This window comes from Ambystoma mexicanum, chromosome 4q (assembly GCF_040938575.1).
Source record: "Ambystoma mexicanum isolate Mex_15411 chromosome 4q, UKY_AmexF1_1, whole genome shotgun sequence".
Classification (NCBI taxonomy): Eukaryota; Metazoa; Chordata; class Amphibia; order Caudata; family Ambystomatidae; genus Ambystoma; species Ambystoma mexicanum.
In genome coordinates, this window is record NC_090928.1 from 859,104,323 (window position 1) to 859,125,369 (window position 21,047).

At 42.4% G+C, this 21,047-nt stretch overlaps 1 protein-coding gene across 1 annotated transcript in view; it reads left to right on the top strand.

Moving 5' to 3' along the window:
- STPG4 (sperm-tail PG-rich repeat containing 4) overlaps positions 1-21,047 on the top strand; it is a 384,338-nt gene that overhangs the window by 95,893 nt on the left and 267,398 nt on the right. The gene's annotated exons all lie outside the window — the stretch shown is intronic.

The window sequence follows — 21,047 nt, forward strand, 5'->3', positions numbered from 1 at the left end:
TAAAGGGAAACTTCTGGCTCCATCGGTACATCTTGCCGAGCCATTTGCCCTGTAAATGCCGGTAAAAAATTCACCCACATTTAAAGTGTATTCCAGAAGTAGAACACACTAACCCTTTGTCCGTAAAATAAATCATCATGTTAAGCTTTGTCATTAAGTCTTTTCCCAAAATGTTAACTGGTGTATGCCATGAATACAACAATGGAACAGACATGTCACACTCTCCTATAGAGACTGGTAATTCATCAGTAAACAGAACTCGGCTTGTAGCTCCAGAGACCCCTTGATCATTCATGGCAATTCCCAACATTGGACATTTTCCCTCTCGTATACATGAACGAGTAGCCCCACTGTCTACTAAAAATGAAAAAGATTTACCTCCTATCGTCACATCAACCCTTGGTTCCTCTTGGGGGTCTGGTGTCACTGATAGTACTGAACACATTATGTCGCCCTGTGAGCTGTCCTATTGTGGATACATGCATACCCCTGTACCTGTGAAAGGATTCCCTCCCACCACAGTGACACCCCCTATTCTATATGTCATTATCTGTCCTGTGTTTGCATTCTGCTGTATCTGCATATGGGCGTGCTGTGACTGTCCTTGTGGTGGATTCAATGGTGCTAGCTGTTTTTGCTGTGCCTGTTGCATTTGTGGCCGTTGTGATCTTGGGCGTACCCTTCCCTAGCTTGTGAGCTATATGCTGGAGTATAAGCTGTCCCCACTCTTGAGAATTGGGCATTCTGTAAATACCCTTGCCTTCCACATATGGGCGCAATTTACCCTGTCATCCCACATGTCCAACACATAGGAGGAGCCTGTCTAACTAGTCCCCCTTGCGCATTCTGTTTCTCATTCTGTACATTCTGAAACCCACCTTGATTGCTTTGGATTCCACCCCTTCCTCTATAGCCCATTCCTCTACCTTGTGGGACAAACCTATTCCCGCCTTGGTCCATCGGGCGCTGATTATTCGACTGTGATGTACCCGTTGCTTCCTGTACTCCCAGCCCTTCTCTGCTTGTCAATACCGCTCCTTCTATGGCATAATTTGGCAATTTCTTCTGAACTAACTTGACTTCCTCAATATTTCTAGCCTCGTATTTCTTCTTATCTTTCTCCTCTAATAGCCGACAGTGATGCACTATAGTCAACTGTATTTCTGCCCATGGCTTTGCTTCCATTCCCACTAACTTCTTGAGTTGCCTCTGTAGCTGCTCGGGCAACCTTTAACATAAAATGTGGTAAAATACTGCCACTGTTTTTCCCCATGGTTCACACGTTTCAAGAGTCCAGCGCTCTTAAATGTCCTGAACGTAAGCAAGAGGATCCTCGTCTTTCATCTCACGCATCATAATTGCACTCATTTCTGATGTGTCAGGATACTGTACTATGAGAGCCCTCCAGACATGTGCCCTACAATTATTAAACAGCGCTCCATCGTGTGCTGTCTTTTGTGCTGTCACACTTGAATAGCCTGCTCTCTTCCAAATGTCATCAGCTCTTTCCTCAAGAATGGCTGCTAGGAGACCCTTAATGTCCTCTATTGCCATGGTATTTCCTCCTGTCATTTTTTTGAATTCATAAATCCATTTTCCCGCACCCCTTGTTAAACTGGGGAGTTTACACCTTAAATTATCCTTATCCATCTGTAGCCATAGAATATACTGTGGTCTTGCTCCTCCTTTTTCCAATAAGGGAAACTGCATAACTCCTGACCCGCAATAGGCTCCCATCGTCTGTCTAGCCATAGTGGGGACAATGGTTCCTGATGACCTTCTTCCTGGCAATGATCTTAACCTGCTCACATATGACGGTGAATCTCCCTTCTCGCTATACAATCCTCCTTTGGGACACTCTGGATATGCTAATGGATCTGGCGTCCTATCCTTAGGTTGCTCTCGATCATAACATCTTACTTCCTTGTCTGACTGCAGGCTTCCCTTGGGGCACATGCACCTCCTCCCTCTTCCCCACAGAATTATTCTCTCTCCTCATCTGACATGTCTAGTCCCCAACTGGTGGGACTTTTGTCCCCTTTACCCTTATCTAAGGTCAGTCTGCTTAAAGATAAGGCTCTATGTTCGAGGCTGAATGGTTTGCTCTCTTCGCTTCATGATTGGAAGACTAGTGTTTGATCTCCCTTCCCTCTGCTTCCCATTTTGATACCTTCCCTTAAGTCTTGATAGGCCTTATTTAACCAATCTCCGATTCCTTCTATATCAAAGTTCTCTCCTAAGGTTACTCTAGATGGCCCTTACATTGCTCCCTGTAATGGGAGGAACTCTTCTATACTGCCCCATCGTATTGCCGGACTTGGCTCCATTAACTTCTTTTGAATGCAGTCAATATCGCACTCCCGCTGTCTTCTCTTTTGTTCCAATTCTTCATCTAATTCTCTTCACTTTTTCGCTTCCCATCTAACTCTTTCCTCTTCCTGTCTTATTTCTTCTCTCCTTGCCCCTGCTCTCCTTTCTCTGTTTTCTTTTCGTCTTTGTACTCTTTGTCCCTCAATTTCTGCGCTTCCTCTCTTCTCATTTCCTTTCTTGTCTGTCCCGTTCTTCCATTGCTCTCTGCCTGTTGTCATGCTTCCTTGCTCCTCTGACCTTTCTTCTTTCCTTTGTTGCTCCGCCTGACACAGCTGTTCTTGCCGCTGTCTGCTTTTTCTTTTGCATTAATCTTAATCTTTTTTCTCGTTACCTGTCTTCTCTATCTTGTTTGTCTTGATCATCCCTTTGCCTAGTTTCCTCGATGCTTTTCCCATCCAGCTTAAGTAATATCTGTCCTCCCATCCATTTGTTCTGTATGAGCGTTACCTCATCAGCTGTATCCTTCTCTCCCTTCCATTTCTTGATTTCTCTTTCTAATTCTGTCGGTATGTTCGATCACTCACTCTTCTCTTCTTTATCTTGTGTGATCTTAAATATCTCTTCTCTTCTCCTACTCTCCTCTGGACTATCATCACTGCTATAAGCGGGCGGTTCGTACATATCTGATTACTATACCCCGTTTCAGCTTTTAGTTCCCTAAATGGGTACAACCCTTTGTCTTCCGTATTAGCGCCTTTTACCTATGGTGAGTCAGGGGAGCAGAAGGCTCGACACCTTCCTCCTTACACTGATTAAGAATCCACTCCTCAGGTGGTGGATCCTCTCTCTCTTCCTGGTACATTTTCTAGAGCTCTAAAATAGCTAACCTTTTCTCCACTATCTTCCCTGTGTATGCAGCATACAAGTATATGGTCATGTGTTGCAGTACCGCTTTTGACAATGATACCCCTTGTGGCCATGGCATGAACATCTTGTCTGCCGTGCCTTTCACCCATTTCACACTATACTGTTTGAGCTTGGGCATGTGCTTTGGCAATGTTTTACATAAATGCATCAGAGGAGTAATGTCTCCCATTGTGACAAGTCCTAAATGACTGTCAATACTTACCAGACTTTTGAAAATACCTTCACAAAACAACAAATATAAGCAAGCTCCAACAATTGCCGCTCAGAACCTTTATCTCTCCAATTTTTTCTGTCTACCTCTGAATCAGTACCGATTGATTCTCTAGATAGAGAGCATAATTTTCTAACCTCGTCTTAGTTCTCATACAACAGTTTGTGCCACTCTAAAACACCTTAATTTCAACACAAATACATAAACAGACAGACATGTCAACTCTTTACATAAACCTTAGTGATCACTCTTAATCTCTGCCCCTAATAACACCCTGATTACAGAGTTTAGATTGTCATTTTATGTGGACCTGTCCTGCACGTCGCCTAAATTACTGTGACTTGAGTGTAAGACAATGTCTTCTAAAAGCCCTTGGGTTAGGACTCATAGGTTTTCTCTATCTCTCATTACACAAAAATAATCTCCTGTTACTTTCCCGTTGCTTTCTAAATTACCACAATCCCATCCCCACAGTTTGCCATTCCCCTTAGTCTACTCACCATTCGATAGTTTAGCTCGAGGCCTTCGGTATTGACTTCCTCCTCCAATCGACCACTTTCGCCTTCCATCTGCAAAGCGCCTGTGTAAACCAGGTAGGGATTTTGTCAAAGAGGGACCTTGCCCACCGTCTTGATTTTCTTGCAAGATTTCAATTCTCCTGCTCACCACAGGAAACCCACAATCTTCTGGCTAGATGGCAGAGGATGCCCGATCGTCTGAAACACTGTAGTCTACAGGTCGATGGGTCTTATTTCCAACCATCCTCTGCAACCAAGTGAACCCTTATGGTCCTTTTATTGAGGTAACACATCGTACGATGGAGGGGATACAGAATAGCTCTTACACCAAATAATAAGACAGACTGAGAAAGTTGCCAAAATGTCTCTCTTGACTGTTTCATTTTCAGTTGTCTAAAACAGGGAGTTAAAACGGACATCAACGGACGCCGCACAGTATAGTCTTAATGCATTTAATAAAAAACACTTCTTTTATAACAAAAACCCGTCATATGTGACGTCATTCCATGTGGCAAACTAAGAAAACCTTTGTGGGATTGTGGTTGGCTGTAGGGAATATCTAAGCATACTTTCTATAAGGGACTGGATTGTGATTGGGTCTCTACAGTCAGGTGGACAGCTTATGGCTACCCATAGTGCAAGTCATTTTCAACAGTTATTAAGTACACACCATATTATTGGCTCTCAGACTATAAGGCCCTTCGTTATATGGCCTTCTACAATTGGTTGGCACGCTTATACCCTTCTGGAATATTCAATTCACTAGCAGCATCTAAGCTGGTATCCCAGGTGCTGGTGGGTGTACTTGACCGTGCCTCCCCACCCAATTAGCCCAACATCTCTCAACATCCATAGCATCTGCCATTCAGATTGTCTTTGAACTTGGCCTTGCAACATATCATTGCTCCTGAGAATAAAAGGGAGTATAGGCACATCCTTATCGTATCTCAGGTAAGCACATCCACTCCTATTTTCATTCTCGACTCATTTGACAAGAGACCATATTGCAGCCTGTTTTGCAGCATTTAATTGTCTTGAAATAATAAACTTGCCACTCACTGCGTTCTCTCTTTGCAACTTAACAAGTGATGCCTCTGCATCTCACATTCACTGTTCTTCAAGGATTGATACCAAGTTTTGGCTGCTTCAGCCTATGACACCAGGCCATACAGCCTTTCTTGGTCTACCTTTGAGCTTCACCTGATGTCTTTGCTGCGACACATTCATAGCTATCAATCCATGGGTTTGAGCTTACTAAAATTGTGACATTGAATATCCAAATTCTATATATAATGGCAGCACCACCTGCAGTCTATTCACTACGTATAGCCAGTTTTATGATTACTGCATCTGTACAGTTATAAAACAGCTTTCTATTTTCTCCAGTGTTCTTGACATGTGCAATCTTTATTCCGCATATGAAAGTGTTCTTGATTGTTTACTTCGTCATCAGGTTCTATAAGGTCTATGCATTCTTCTCTTAGCCTCTCTTCTCAGTGTGTCACGCTTGCTTCTTGTGACGTCACCGGCTTCTCTTTCTCACATCTTCATATTACTTTGGGGATCTCTTCCAGGAGATTGTCAGTTCTCAGAGGATACATTAAATAGGTTTTTCTTAGTGGATACCTTGTCTCGAAGACTCTCCCTGGAATAGTCACAGTCACTGGTGCTGTGTACGTCACAACTTCTGGTTTCCAGCATATGGGTAGCATAGGGGCGGGACTTCCCATAGAGGCATTCAGCTGCTCCTCTGCACTTGTGTGGGTGTTTGTGGTATTCCTACATTCGTATTCCATTGTGGTACCGTGGCCTGTTGTGTCTGCGCTTGCTGGGATTGTATTTGTTGTGTTTGCATAGGCACTGCATCTGTAATGGAGCTTGTTGTGTTTGCAGTGGTTGCGGTGCACGTGTCTAATTCTGCGTATGATCTTGGGCATAATACTCCTGTGGTTCTGTATTATATTGTGGAACAAAGCCCATCCTGCATCTTGGAGCTTGCCAGTTCTGCTGCATGCCCCCTCTACTTTTACATGTTCTGGCTATATGTCCAATCGTCCCACAGTTCCAACATTGTTGCGGCTGTCTACCATTAAATCCTTTTCCTTCCTGAGGGTTCTGAAATCCACCTCGTCTTCCCCTAGGTCCGTTCTCTCTTTCTCTTGGCCAAATATTGTACCCACTCTGATCCATAGGGTATACAACATTACTTTGGTGCGCTGGTTGCTTCTCTTGTGTTGCCACTCCTTCACCTCGCGTCTATACCGCTTCTATACCGCTCCCCCTATGGCAAGTTTTGAAACTATTTTGGTATACAGTGTTTATAATGAAAAGAAATAACAAATAACTTTTTTACTAAAAATAAATAACGAAAACATTTCGAATTTTTGGTAAAAGTTATAATGGTTAAGGGATTACAAAGGGTGTCCCACTCTTCTCTTTCTCAAACCCTATCAATGCCTTTATCATCCAGCTTGACTAATATCTGTCCTCCCTTGTCTTTCACTTCCCTTTATCTCCTTTCTTCTTCCTCTATCTCCATCTGTCTATCCTGCCTGTCCTTCTCTCATCATGCTGTTTACTTTCATCGCGTGTTGACATATATTTGTGTTTTCTCCTTTTGCTTTCTTTTGCATTATCCTCACTATTGTAAGTGGGGGGCTTGTATGTCGGATTAAAATACACCGCTGCTGCTTTAAATTCCTTTAAAGGATCAAATCTTTGCTCCTCACTAGCTGCACTCTTGTTTTCGGAAGGGGAAGAGGGGCCGAAGGTGTTACATCCTCCTCTTTATGCTGATTAAGCATCTACTCCTTCTCAGGCGGATCTTCTTTCTCACTCTGATACATCATCCACAACTCTAAAACAGCCAACCTTTTATGTAACTTCTTCACCTTATCTGTAGCGTGCAAATATGTTGTCATATGTCACAATACTGTTTTTGACAACAAACCCTCTTGAGGCCACGGCATGAGTGTTTTATTAGTTGTACCTCTGACCCACTGCGCATGATACTGGGCCGCATTACAACTTAGGCGTTAAGGGTTAACGCCGTCGTTAACCCTTAACGCCTGATTCCAATTTTAACTGCTGCTTTTAGCAGGCGTTAAAATCCATGGGGCTAAACTGCCTTGGTGCTAATTACGGCACCGTAATTTACGGTGCCGTAATTAGCGCCTTCCCCACTCCCATTATGCCCTATGGGGCAAAAATGGGAATGGGGAAGGGTAAATGGGGATTTACCGCCCCACTCACCTTGGAATGGGGCGGTAAATCCGCCATCCACCATGGTGTAAACATAGTTTACACCATGTGGTAAAGTTGGTGTACTTACCGCCTGGGTCGTAATGACCCCAACTGCCTTATAATGATGTGTTATTGATATAGCGCCTTAATCCAAAGTGCTTTACAGAGCACATATTTACATACAATATTACCCAACCAAAAGTGGTACTCATTTAGCGACCTCGGAAGGATGAAAGGCTGAGTTGGCCTAGCCGGGATTCAAACCTGCGACCTGCAGATCACGCTCTATTCGCAGCAGCGAGCGCTCAACCCGCTGAGCTATCTTGGGTGTATAACCCTGCAGTGTCATGCATTGGTGTGAAAGACGAGTGTCCCCCTAAGATGACAAGTCGATCTCGACTGTCAATATTTACCAGATCCTTTATTCTTTAATTTTTTTTATCAAGTATACCACACTGATTAATTTGAGTGGCACCATCAATCGCCGCTTTTTACCAACAAAAAACAATTTTTTAACAACTTTGAAAATCTATACAATGATGTTCTTTTTGTTCCTTTGTTTACTCTTTTTATCAGTTTTTGCTGTTTTAAGAATCTCTTATTTATTTATTATTATTCTTTGATTTTTACCCTCCTGATTGATGTCAATCTCTTGATTTAAAAATCTGATAATCACTTTAATTTTTTACTATAATTTTATATCTCCTAATCTAGACACAATAAAGGTTTTATACTGACATATTTTAACCCCATAGACATGTGCACTTTTCAATGTTCTGCGTATGCCTTCCTTTAATGTCTCTAGTAAATCTATCCCATCTCACTTTTTACTGCATTTTGGAGTTTGATACACACTCTTCTTTTTGGCCTTGCCTTAGGAAACTTTAATACCCCTACTTAGAGTTGTTTAGTACGTACCCTACTGCCCTTCTTGGAACCAGGAAAATTAGGTATCTATTTCTCTTCTTTCTAATCCCCAATAATCCTGTTACTTCTATACCTATATTTACAATAAAGTCCTTGCATCTATTGTTGCCACTTTTGATGTTCTGCTTACATCCCTGGCTCAGCTTGAGTACCTCGGCATTGATTCTTCCCCAATCGACCAGTTCGCCTTTAGTCCACGGAGCACCTGCGGAAACCGGACAGATATTTCGTCAAAGGGGAACCTGCCAATTGATTCTTTTCACACGTGTGTTTTGCGCACCGATCTCCACAGGAAGCTCCATGGTCTTCTGACTAATGGTGAAAGCAATAGAGAGTCCAAGAGTGTAGATCTGGGCCGAGGTCGATTTGATGCTGATGCAGCTATCTAGCCTAAAAACAACATTTCTAGACGTGCTCAAGTGTTGTATTGATGAACATTGTATTCTGAATGAGCTCACTCATGCCAAATGAGGTTGACCGGTTTCGATGATCGCGGTGGCTATGATCATCTTCTTCAGGACCGTTCTTTTCTCAAGGTATAATTCCTTCTGGAGATCAACGTGGTGATCTGTGGGACACCTCCGCTTCCTAAAGGGAAACACAAGGTAGAGATACAGGCAGTAAGTATTTCCCCTATAATTACCCACACTCAAATGGCTGCGGGTTACTGGTGTGCTATTTATTTATTTTGCATACTCTTCTCAGTAGAGATGGTGCATGGGTATAGGAATAATCAGTAACCTAGTGTTGGCACCATATTCATGCAGCAGGGGAGGGGAGGAGAGGGAAAGTTTTTTTTCTAAATCAATAGTCCATCACCCTGTGATAGTTCAAACACGGAGTGCAAGGCATAACTAGAATATTGACTATGTGATCTTCATGTTACATGAGGTGCACCGCATGCACCCCTTAATTGTGTGGAATGTTGATAGGCATGCCGTTGGACCTACCCCCTGAACCGTGTGGAATCATTCAACCACGGATAGGAAAGGGGTGCACGTCTGATGAATTAGGCAGGCGCTCAATCTTCATGGTATCTATAAATGCAACTACAATTGTTAATTCGTTGGTAGTCATGTATCGATTGGTGATATTAAATGGAAGGAGTTGCATGGGCTGCTTACCATGGTATCTAATAACAGTGCATGGCGAATCCAAAATTCGTATGTACGCAGCATGCTGCCTGTGTTGGGAGCCTGCTGTGTTGATGTTCAAAGTGCTGTCTGCTTGCGTGAGATTCCTAAAAGATACAAGGAATCACAATGGTTCCCCATATGTCTACATACTCCAAAAAACATTAATTTCAGGCCAAGCGGGTAAAAACGGTGCAGTTTACCTGCAAACTGCTCAGGACACCGGATCAAATGTGTTTGCGTGTACTGGACGCGACAAGCATCTCTATGGTCTCTGCGATCCAGTAGAAAGGGCCTCTGTTATAACATTGCTATGGCGTTGACCTCCTGAACCCTGCACCATATTGGAATGGGCATGACTGAGAATGTTTGGCATAGTCAGCACTGTTGATATATGCTCGAAACCACTATACATTTGTCGACATGTGTGTCTTAGAGTTTGACAATCATGGTGGCATACACAATATATCAAAAAATAATGCACAACAAAGCAAATTATTTTACATCTATCCATACATGTGCATGACAAGGAAACCTGAATGTGAGTGCTCTCTCGAAACATACATACTGAATGGGTACATCATGTTGGCTCGGGCGGGGCTCCCCCATCAGAATACGTACGTGAGCCCTTCACCAAATTGGTTTGGGCATAGCTAGAAATCGCTGGCATAGTCTGGACTGTTGGTAGTAGCTTGAACACACTGAGTGTTGATTTGTACATGTGTCTAAGATATGTGCCTGAGGGTTCTATGACTGGAATACCTAAATGATGGTACTAGTTCATGCATACTGAATAAGAGTACCATGTTGTATGAAGCAAGACACGACCCTCACAGTCAACTCAGCAGACATGTCTAAATATTCAAAAACACTATATACATGGTGTCTTTTGTTGTGTGACCTGAGTGCTAAATCCTGCTGTGCATTTCAAAAACTCATTGTCAAAACACCCTTACTACTACTACAACTCATGTAAATTATGGGCATGCAGCCTCTGCCCAAAACCCCATATCCACTGTGAATATGTTATCTCATGTGTCTAAAACAGCTAAGTCATTCCACTGTATCTGTTAATTGAGGCCAGTAATATGGGTGCCAAATCTGAAGATCCAACTTGGTTCTCTTTTTAGAAGAATGTTATGAAAATTGCCTTCTCATCTTGGTGGATGTATTTTCTCGATAACTGTCCAACTGAATTCTTCTACCCCATGTCCTGTTTGCACAAAATGCGTGACTAGGGGGGCCGTGAGTTTTTTGGTACGTAGACATGATTTATGTTCAATCATCCTAGTTTTCACTTTTCTTAACGTCATACCAACATACCGTAAGTTGCATGGGCAGGTAAGGAGGTATTCGACTGCGCTTGTGTTGCAGTTAGTGAAGGTTCATTGTATCCAGTGGCTTTTGAGCCCAATATCTTTTTGCATGCTGTGTCGGGTTTGCGAGCACATAGTGCAACTCCCGCAAGGGGCATGTCCTGTGGGTAAGTGAGTATTCCACAGAGTTGATTGAACGGGATCAATGGTTTTTTGTTCTTGTAAAGTCTTGACCAGTTTGTCTCTTGGGATGCTTCATGCTCATTTGTATGTCATATTGATGATCTTTTTCGGGTACCTTCTCTTCGCTAATTGTGCTTTCAATTCTTTACCTTGAGTGACGTCATCTTGAATATCCGTGCATAATCTTCTGTACCTTAAGAATTGCCCAAAGGCTAATTCTCTCTCAGTGCCCTCGGGTGGTAGCCCAAAAAGGTCAGCAAGGAATTTCTGTCTGTGTGCTTCTTGTAGACATTTGAGATGAGTCGGCCATTCTCAAACGAAATGGAAAGGTCCAGGAAGTGTATTACTTCTTTACTCGTTTCCATCGTAAATTTAAGGTGTGTATATTGCATATATTGATCCATTCATGGAAATCGTGCAGATCTTCTTCTGAGCCTTTAAATATCATAAACACATCATCTATATAGCATCACCAGATGGTTATCAACACATCAACTAACCAAAGATGAAGAAGCTATTCTACAAAACGGGCTATCTTTTGTGCCTACCACACACTATGATCCTTTTCAAACTAGGATAGAGATATTCCAATTTATGAGAAAGATAAGCCTTAAATAATTCTTCCAGGATAGTTCAGTGAAACACAAGACACCATAGGCTTTAGGCCGAAATAACAATTCTTTCCACCCCCACATACCAACTCTGTCGAATCGGCCACGTTTGAACAGGCTCTGTTAAAAAGTCTAGCCAAATGGAAGACAACATACCATTCATACATGCAAATTGTACCAAAGCACAGCTACAAGCTCTAACCACATTGGCCAACAACGAAACACTGACCATAAAACCAGCGGACAAAGGTGGTGCTACTGTCTTAATGAACACTGCTGACTACAATAATATGGTAGACAGTCTTTTACAAGACAGAACCAGTTATCGAATCCTCCCTGATGATCCCTTTTCCATTCTTAGGAACATGATCAACACGATAGCGTATGAAGCGGAAGCTGAAGCCCACATAAGTGCTAAAGAATCAGCATTACTTTCACTAAAACATCACAGAATTCCAGCTTTCTATGCAACACCTAAATTTCACAAAGGAACTCAGCCCCCGCCTGGCCCGCCGATCGTTTCAGGCATACAATCTCTTCTAGAACCACTATCCCAATAGGTGGATTTCTTTATCAAAAATGAGGTACCTAAGATCAAATCGTATATAAAAGATTCCATGGCACTGCTTATAATACTGGACACTCTAACCTTCGACAAGGAGATGGAATGGTTAGTCACAATGGACATCGAATCACTCTATACCAAGATTCCCCAAGCATCGAAACTATCGATGGTGAAACACCGCCTGGATTCAGGTATAGATCTACACAGTGTTCCAGCTTCCTTCATCATACAGCTGGCAGAAATTGTCCTAACTAAAAACAACTTCATATGCAACAAAGTATTTTACCAACAGATCTCTGGGACAGCGATGCATGTGATATGTTCTCATAGTGAGGCACAGGCAGTCTTGCTTGCATATTAAATACATTACCAGTTTTTTAACAGTTCACTGTCCGCTGTTATCTAATTTCGCCTCATGCTCGATAACGGGTGCCAACCATTTGAGCTTAGACACCCAAGATTTCTGTACAAGCACTAGCGGTTCTGAACAGGAGTGTACAACAGAAGTTGGTGAGTGGTTGTACTGCAGGGTTGTCTTCAGGTAGTGGTCTTCAGGTGACGGTATGGCAGGGTGGTACTGCGTGATTCATGTGATTGACTTACTAGTCCTGGGCTCAAGGGTAGCCATACGATGGTGCATCTGAGAAGGGTCATCTTTTCACACAGCTACTGGCAGGTCTTACATATATGTATACTTTTCTTGCAAACAATTCTTGCATTGGATGAGGTACACAACATTGGACCAGCTGCAGTTGTGTGTCTCATATTTTTGTATTGTTTGCTTTTGTAGGGTTCTTATGGCAGATTCTGTGCACAGGTGTTGGCACATTTTGCATCTAACATTGCACGGGTACGTTCAAGATCTTCTACGTTCAAGATCTAGTCGAAGTGAATTATGGTCAAAGACTTTGCTAAGTTTCTTGATTTCATGTATGCAATTAAGGTAGCTTCTTTGAAAATCTCAATCATGATAAATATTGGCTGTAGGTCCTTAATAATCCTATTCAGTTGTGTTAGTGATGCAACCATTATTTGTCCTGTATTTGCACTATTTCTGTATTGTAGCAGGTTGCCTCTCAATGCAAAATCAAATCCCATCAATTTGTCTGTGTCTCTTTTGCATGACGTATGCACATAATGTGACTATCCCTTCCCTTTCTATTAGAACATACACTTTGGCACCAGATGGCCTGGCTGTAAATAACAATGATTATGTGTGGAAAATTGCCCTGAGAAAATATTTGTTCCTCTCCATTCCTTACAACAGTGATGGTTGTATCCAGGAAGTGTGTGCTCTTCTTGGAATATTCCATGGGGAACGCATTGGTGGAAGCCCTTTAGTGATACATGGAATTTTAGAAGAGAATCTCTGTCATCTGTCCAAATCAAGAAGATGTCTTTAATGTTGCACAGATATGTTAGTAGTTTCTGTGATTGTTTTTGTTAGAACTCTTGTTCAAGGGTTGCCATGAAAAGGTTAGCATACTGAGGTGCCATGTTTGTGCCCTTGACATTCTGGTCTAAAATGATTTCTGTACATCAGAGTTTGAAACATTTCATTAAGAGTTTTCTGGGGAATTGTTTTTGCTCTTTCCACTTGCTCACTCTAAAAAACACTTTGATTGCACATTTAAAGTTGAAACCAAGCACGCTCTTTTAAAGTGACCTAGATTTCATTGGCCTCTGATCCCGTTAGGATGTATTTTAGAGCATTCTACGGCACATGTTTTTTTAGACTAATGCAAGATTGACACAAAACCTCCCATCTACCAACTGGACTAGACTGCCAGTGAGCAGCTTTTGTCTGGGGATGGCCAACCACAGGAGCCAAGTGGTGGCTGATCTGTGGCCTCTGACTTAAACTTAGTGAACAAAGATAAATGGAGAATGAAAGCATGGGAAAAACAGATACACATCTTCGTTGCCGCGGGCCATTAGAGTGCCTGCAAGTGAAGATCTGCTGAACAAAATGTTTTCTGCTGTGCCAAGATATAACCTGACCTTTTGATGGGGACTATCTGCAGAAGGCAGAGAAAGTTAAACCTATTGTCACTTTCACAACATATAGAATTATACATGGGAGACTATCAACTATGGAGAAATATTCCACCCAGGGGTTCTGAGCCAAATCTGATGGACAACAAGAGCGAAGTTCGCTGTGTCTAAATTATAACTAAGCACCCAGACGTTGAACATTTCCCGAACAGTGTATAGTCAGCAACGTGTAATTTTAGGCTGTGTATGAATTCCATTTATGAAGTGCAGCCTATCAGTTAATTGAATTGTCTGGTGTAGCGCACAGTCAAAATGAAGGTCCCTTCTTCAAATGGGGCCTTGTTTACTATTTTGAAGATTGGCCTGCACAGGTAATGTTGCGGATTATGAGCGACACCAGAGGGAGCGTCGATTAGGGCATCGCCACATAGCTTTTTATTTATGGTTTTGTGACCCAGAATAGAGACTTGTGAGTAATGACACTGGCGAAGTGGTTCAACAGCAGGGTGGAGACCACACATGCTACAGTAGGGGATGCCCTCAATACTATAATGACGTTTAGATTGGTAGCTATTTTGCCTAGACTCTGCAGGTTTCAAGAAATAACGCAGAACAAACATCCGTGTTGAGGACCCTGGATCAAATCACTCAAATGAATACCTACATTTCCAATGAAGCTGGACCATCACTCCTTAAGTTGAAACAGAAGTCATATGTTAAGGGTAGTACGGTCAATACAATTATGGTGCAGACACTCAGAGCTAAACTAAACTAGTCATGTGATTACATGTGACAATGGGATATGATTAGTAAAAGGAAAAAAATAAACGAGCAGAATTTCAAAGATTGTACCAAAACCTGTATGAGGTGGTGAGGATAGGATGCTGTCAAGCAGGGTTGCTAATTAGAAGCGAAGCCATGGTTTCATTTTAATGTAGGCAGTTGAAAGACTTGAGGCCTCTCTAAGAATGATGGGAACAATTATATATATATATGAAGACTTAAAGCAAACAGTAAATAACCTTGATGGCTTTAATGAATGTTTCTATATGTACTTTACAGAACAACCAAGCAGGCTCCTGAACCAACCTATATAACTTACATAACTTGTTAAAAGAATCTGGCAAGGCAATTAAGTCATTGTCTCAGGTTGATATCATTCGGATATCAAAACCCAGAAAGGACCTTATAATATGCATGTCATTCAGACCTAGAGCACTAACAAACCTGGATGCAAAATTGCTGAGCACAATTTTGATGATTAGATGCGATCATTTAATTCCCTAACATATTGAGGTTGATCAGTTGGGCTTTGTCTAGGAAAGGAAAAACAAGCAAAAAGAACCAGACATCTTGATCTTTTGGTGCTGTGAAAAATATTTGACTCCATCAGCCGGCGATTAAGTAGATAAGTGCTGACCAATTACAATGTCTGTCTGCCAAATAGCGTTGCACAATTACAACATCCACCTGGCCATTATCACCACACTTGCTTTCTCTCTCATGTGCACTCTGATAGCCAGCCAAATACATCACAATAATTATCTTATTAGCGACATGTAGTTCAGAGGGGAAGAACATACAGTTAAAATGTTTTCAGAGGATGTACTGGAAGCTGTAATGAATGCCCTGCAATTGATGATTGAGGCAATACGGAAATTAGAGACCTACAGAGAAGCAGGGTCGAAGGGTTAATGTAGTGCAGCATTCTCGTTGCCTTAGGAGCGGGTGCAAGAACCGAAGTAACAAACATCATTCTGATGGGCTAACAAAAGCAGTGTTGACATGGGAATCAATACCATAATAAAACCTAGCGTCCCCAAAATGCTAACGGGTAACAACATGGATTTATACATATGATGTCACCTATTGCTTCTGTGGTTCGGTAGAATCAAAGTTTGGAAAGTTAATATCCTTCCGAGATTACTATGCTTATAACAACTTTACACCCCCCTGCTGCCAAATATTTATGGAAAGGTGAAAGAGACAAATGCTCTTAACGAAGATCATAAAATGTCCAAAGTTTAAAGGTGGTGTCGGCACTACCCTACCCATGTTTTCAAGACACCCGGATATGGATAATGTGGATTAACCATAGTAATGTGACATACCGTCGTGATTCTAGTAATGGCACGGAGGCGAGTATTATTCACGACTCTTTCCTTTTACTTCAAGAACAGCAATGCAAATCATCCATATTACCAATAAAACTACTGCTCCCATGCATTTCCCACTCCCCATGACTTCAGGAGCTCCTAGAAAGTCCCTCTGCTACCATCACCCCTGTCCTGGTCCTTGTCCACCCCCCCCTCCGTCCCCTCCCCAACTTGCTGCGGGCTCTGGCTTCCGCTGCCTGCTTCCTGCTCTGTGTGTGCTCTGGATGCCACATCCCTGGAAGCCCAACACACAGCACGTCATGCGTTTGACACTTTGTTCCTCTGGCTTGCAGGAGATGCAGCATCTAGATCACAAACTAAATGATGCTTCAGTAATTTAGCAAGTACATAAGGCATCAGAGCCGGCGTGGGGGAGAGGGGGCGAGCCAGGTGACCGCCACGCCGGCTCCCCCGAGCTGACGTAGTGGGAGAAGGCATGGCAGGTGGGCTTTTGCTGTTAAATGCGCGTTAAATGTCAGCAACCTATTGTCATTAAATGCGCCCCTCCGCCGCAGGCACGTATAATGACAAAAGGCGCCATTAGCCCCCCACCACGCTAGCTCGGGGCAATCTTTCAAAGTTTCCCCCGAGCTGGCATAGTGGCAGAAAGTGTGACAGGTGCCTCATTGTCATTAAATGCACCGCGGTAGCGGGCTCATTTAATGACAATAGGGTGCTGACACGCCCTATTGATATCATTACCTGCTCGAGGTTAAAAAAAAATAAAAATCAAAAAGTGGCCCATCCTGGCCCTGCCCCCCTTCCTTCCCACCCCCTGTTAACCCGGGGGGGAGCCCAGGGGTTTTGAGGGGGTGCCAATTCGCCCAGGACGCTGCTGCCCTTAAGGCCGGCCCTGTAAGGCACCTGTCAAATCAAACTATAAGGAACTGGTTATGGAGCAGGTGTTTGCTACCTGCCAAGACACTGAGTCATTGAAAAATGTTTGGTCTATGAGGGTTCGAATCGTACCTAGATATTATTAAACCTAATTTTCACTTCTGCTTAAATCATTTAGAGCCAAGTACGCAGAGCCAAGCATTGCTGGCTTAAAAATAAAACCAGGACTAATCACAACATTTTCTCTTCATCTCTTGGGCTTTATAGCTCTACCCTGGAACAAGCTAAGATTAATTATTTTCAATCACTTATTAATTTGCATCCTAATTCTCATAGACTACTCTTTTCTAGTCTTAGCTCCTCCCCCAGTTGACTCTTCTTTATCTTCCTCTCTTTCTCCTGATGATTTTGCTTCCTTCTTCGTGACAAATATTGACAATATTGGATTGTCCTTGTCTAATACTTCTGTTTCTTCAGTTGGCTCCTCTTCTCTGCCTCGCTTGGACAATTTGTCATCCCATACTATTCTATCCTTTTACTTTTTCTCCCTCATTACTGAGGGTGATGTCACTATCATTTCTGATCAGAGACAACCAATCCGTCTAACCCTCTTCCTACGACCTTGGTGCAACCAATCTTTTCTGCCCTTGCTCCAGTCCTCACTGAGTTGTTTAATCTACATCTAGCTCATGTCTTTCCTCTTTTAAAATGGCAATTGTTGTTCCACATCTTAAAAAAAACATCTCTTTCTCCTTCTGAACGTACAATTTTCATCCTATTTCTTTGCTCCCATATCTTTCAAAACTACTGCACTGTCTTGTGCTTTCTCAACTTTCCTTTTTTCTTAACTCACATAATCTTCCTTCTACCCAATCTGGATTCTGTTCGGGGTATTCTACTACACTGCTCTTCTTTCTGTATCTGATCACATTCTTCATGCTCATCACCATCAACTTTCTTCCATTCTGATTCTGCTTGACCTCAGAGCCACCTTGGACACTGTGGATCACTCAAATCTACCATTGACTCTCCTCTTCCTTTGGGTTAGCAGGTTCTGTTCTCAAATGGATTCCTTCTTATCTTGCTAATCGTTTTTTTCTGTCTCCTCGAAGTGTCTGATTTCTCGCTCGTGCTCTCTTTCTCACGGTGTCCCTCAAGGGTCTGTCTCAGGTCCAGTTTTATTCAAGCTCTGCACCGCTTCTCTTATCACAGATTTCGATTTTCAGGGGCACTTGAAGGCTGATGACACCCAGATCCTTCTGTCTTTTTCTTCTTTCAATGATTCTATTCACTCCCATGTGTCTTCCTTTCTTGCAGCCATTTCTTGCAGCCTTCCTGGATGCCTTTCCGTTTTCTTTGTTTAAACACTAAGAAAACTGAAATCTTATTTTTCCATCTTCTTCTAAAATATCTCCTGCTTTGTTGATTCTATTCCCTCCTCTGTTTCTTCCTTTATCTCAGGCACGTAATCTCGGCATCTTATTTGACCCTTCCTTTTCTTTTCAGATTCAAATTTCTTCTGTTGTTCGTTGTTGTCGTTCTCATTTATTTAACAATACGAATATTCGTCCCCTGCTTACTTTTTCCTCTGCAAAAACGTTGCTTCATACTCTGGTTTTATCTCAGTTGTACTATTTTTGCTCACTTTATGTTGCTCTCCCGAAATGTTTTCTTCTTCCATTATGGTCACTTCTTCATTATGCAGTTTGCATTCTTTTTCTTTTTGCTCTATCTTCCCACGTTCTCCATTAAGCAGCGCTGCAAATTCCAATTTCTTTGTTTGGTCTTTAAATCTTTTCCTGTGTTGGCTCCTCCTTATTTATGTGCTCTGATTTCCCTTCATCATCCATCACGTAATCTTTGTTCTTCCTCTCAGTTTCTTCTTTGTGTTCTCTCCCCTCCTGGTGCTGCTTCTCGTTTTCGTTCTTTTCAATTACTGGTTCCCAAACTGTGGAATACTGTACCTCTGGACATCCGCTCTTGCTTTAACCTTTTACAGAACATCCATCTCCTTTATCATGACTTCCCTGAATAATGATTCAAACTCCTACGGTGAGGCATTTTTTTGTTATTCTTTCTATTTGTTGCACAGTGTTGTTATTATGTGAAGCGCTTTGGATAAAAGCGCTATATAAATGCAGTAAATAAATTAAATAAATACATTAGCCAGATCACTATTTATACGATGTAGGCTGGGTACCTTTCCTTTAGGGAATCTAAAGAACTAATGGAATCAACATTCCAGTTCCCTATGGCCTCATTGCAATGACACTATTGAGTCTCTACCACTTGCTATTTGTTTGGTCCCCTATAAAGCGACCTAAGAGTCAGCTACCTGATCCCATTAATGAAATGATATGGGGTCAGGTTTGTCACTGATGCTCTGATCCCAAGTAAAGTGACATACAATGATAAGATTTATTTAGCAGTAGCCAGCTTTATACATAGTGCCTGGTCGCGTCGATATAGGACATTTTTACCCGTAAATAGGTAGTACCATAAGGAATTGGATTCTCAGGACAATTCCATGTTTCTGTGAATCCCTCACACTGATAATGAGTGCCTGACAGACACTAGATCTATTGATATGTACAATTGCCCCTGCACTTTGTTGTTTGCAATCTCTTCGTATGTATTATGAGTTCTATTTTTGGGTTCTTTTAGGTTAGGTTGCTTTGAACAGGATCGGTTTCCTTTTAATATCTGTAACCTTGAAGGGAATCCTTAGTCTGAAATGTTTAGGTTCATCGTACATTGGCGCGGTGTTCATGACATGTGTCAAAAAAAGCTTATAGAAAGATCAAAGTATTTACGCCTATTTGTGCGGACGCATTAAAACTGATTTCAAAGTCACTGATTTTCCCGCCTTTCCAAGTCACCCTCGGGTTATTGCCAATAGGTATTCGATATGTTTTAAGGTGGCGGGCACATAAAGTAATTTCAGCGATTCAAGGATGACCTCTGTATTTGGTAAAATGATAGGATACAGTACATAGAGAGTACACACAGGGATATGAGCCAGAAAACCATGCCAGGCAACCACAAGCCATGCCAGTTTTGCGAAGTGTATCCCGACAAGTCCAAGTTCACCATCAAGAGACCGTGGAATGACATGAAGAAATGGTAGAATGCTAGAATGAATGGTTTAGAGATCACAGCCTCAAAAAAAAAAAAAAAAAAAAAATGAAGTGAATTGTGGTAGAACAGGTGGAAAAATATTAGGCGTGTCCAAAACAAAGACGTTTACTGCAAGGTTTGACAGATCTATACCTCAGTAAGAATAACATATATGTCCACAACCTGTGTGGTTTTAAGAGCATGTGTAGTGGTATGAAAACCTGAGGGAAATAATATAGAAATGGTGTGCCTTGTCAGAGCATGGGCCCTGGTCAGTAGAAGGGGTGGTGTGGCAGATACCTCAGCAATGACATGTGTGTATTCTAAAGAAATGCGGCCCGCGAGCCAGCTTCACATTTTACCATTTGGCCTGCAAGGCCCACACTTTGGTGTTGCAGAAGATGCTATGAGGCCCCTTGTCTAATACTTAGTGTGCACCCCCACCTCGTTGAGGGCGTGTAATCTGAAGGGGGAGTTCCACTCACTCGCATAAGGGCACCCCCAATGCACAGGAGGGGATTCTGATGGCCCGTCCACATGTTTCATGTCCTTATAGCATGCACACATCCGTGCTAACGCTGACAGCGACCTCCTGCCATTCTGTCAGTGATATTCCGATCTGTGCAACAGCAATGAGGGATTATGAATTGAATGTACACATGCCGCAGTATGAAAACACACTGAGCAGACTGCGCCACTGCCCACGAGCAGCGGGTTCAGAAGCGATCCTCTATAAGAAGGCCTTGTTTTATATTTCATCGCGCCTTGAAACACTTGTGTATAGGCGCGTTATAAATGCTATATCATAAATCATATCATTTAAGAAGTACTTCAAAGTGAGACCAGAGGCGCCACCAAGGGGTGGGCGGGCAAAGGGGGCCATGACCGCCGTTATTTAAACGCTGTCCCCCCACTCCCACCAGCCCACCTGCCTCTTATGAATGCAACTTTGTGTGCCACCCTGAGATTTCCAGTGGGCCACCCCTATTAATAACAAT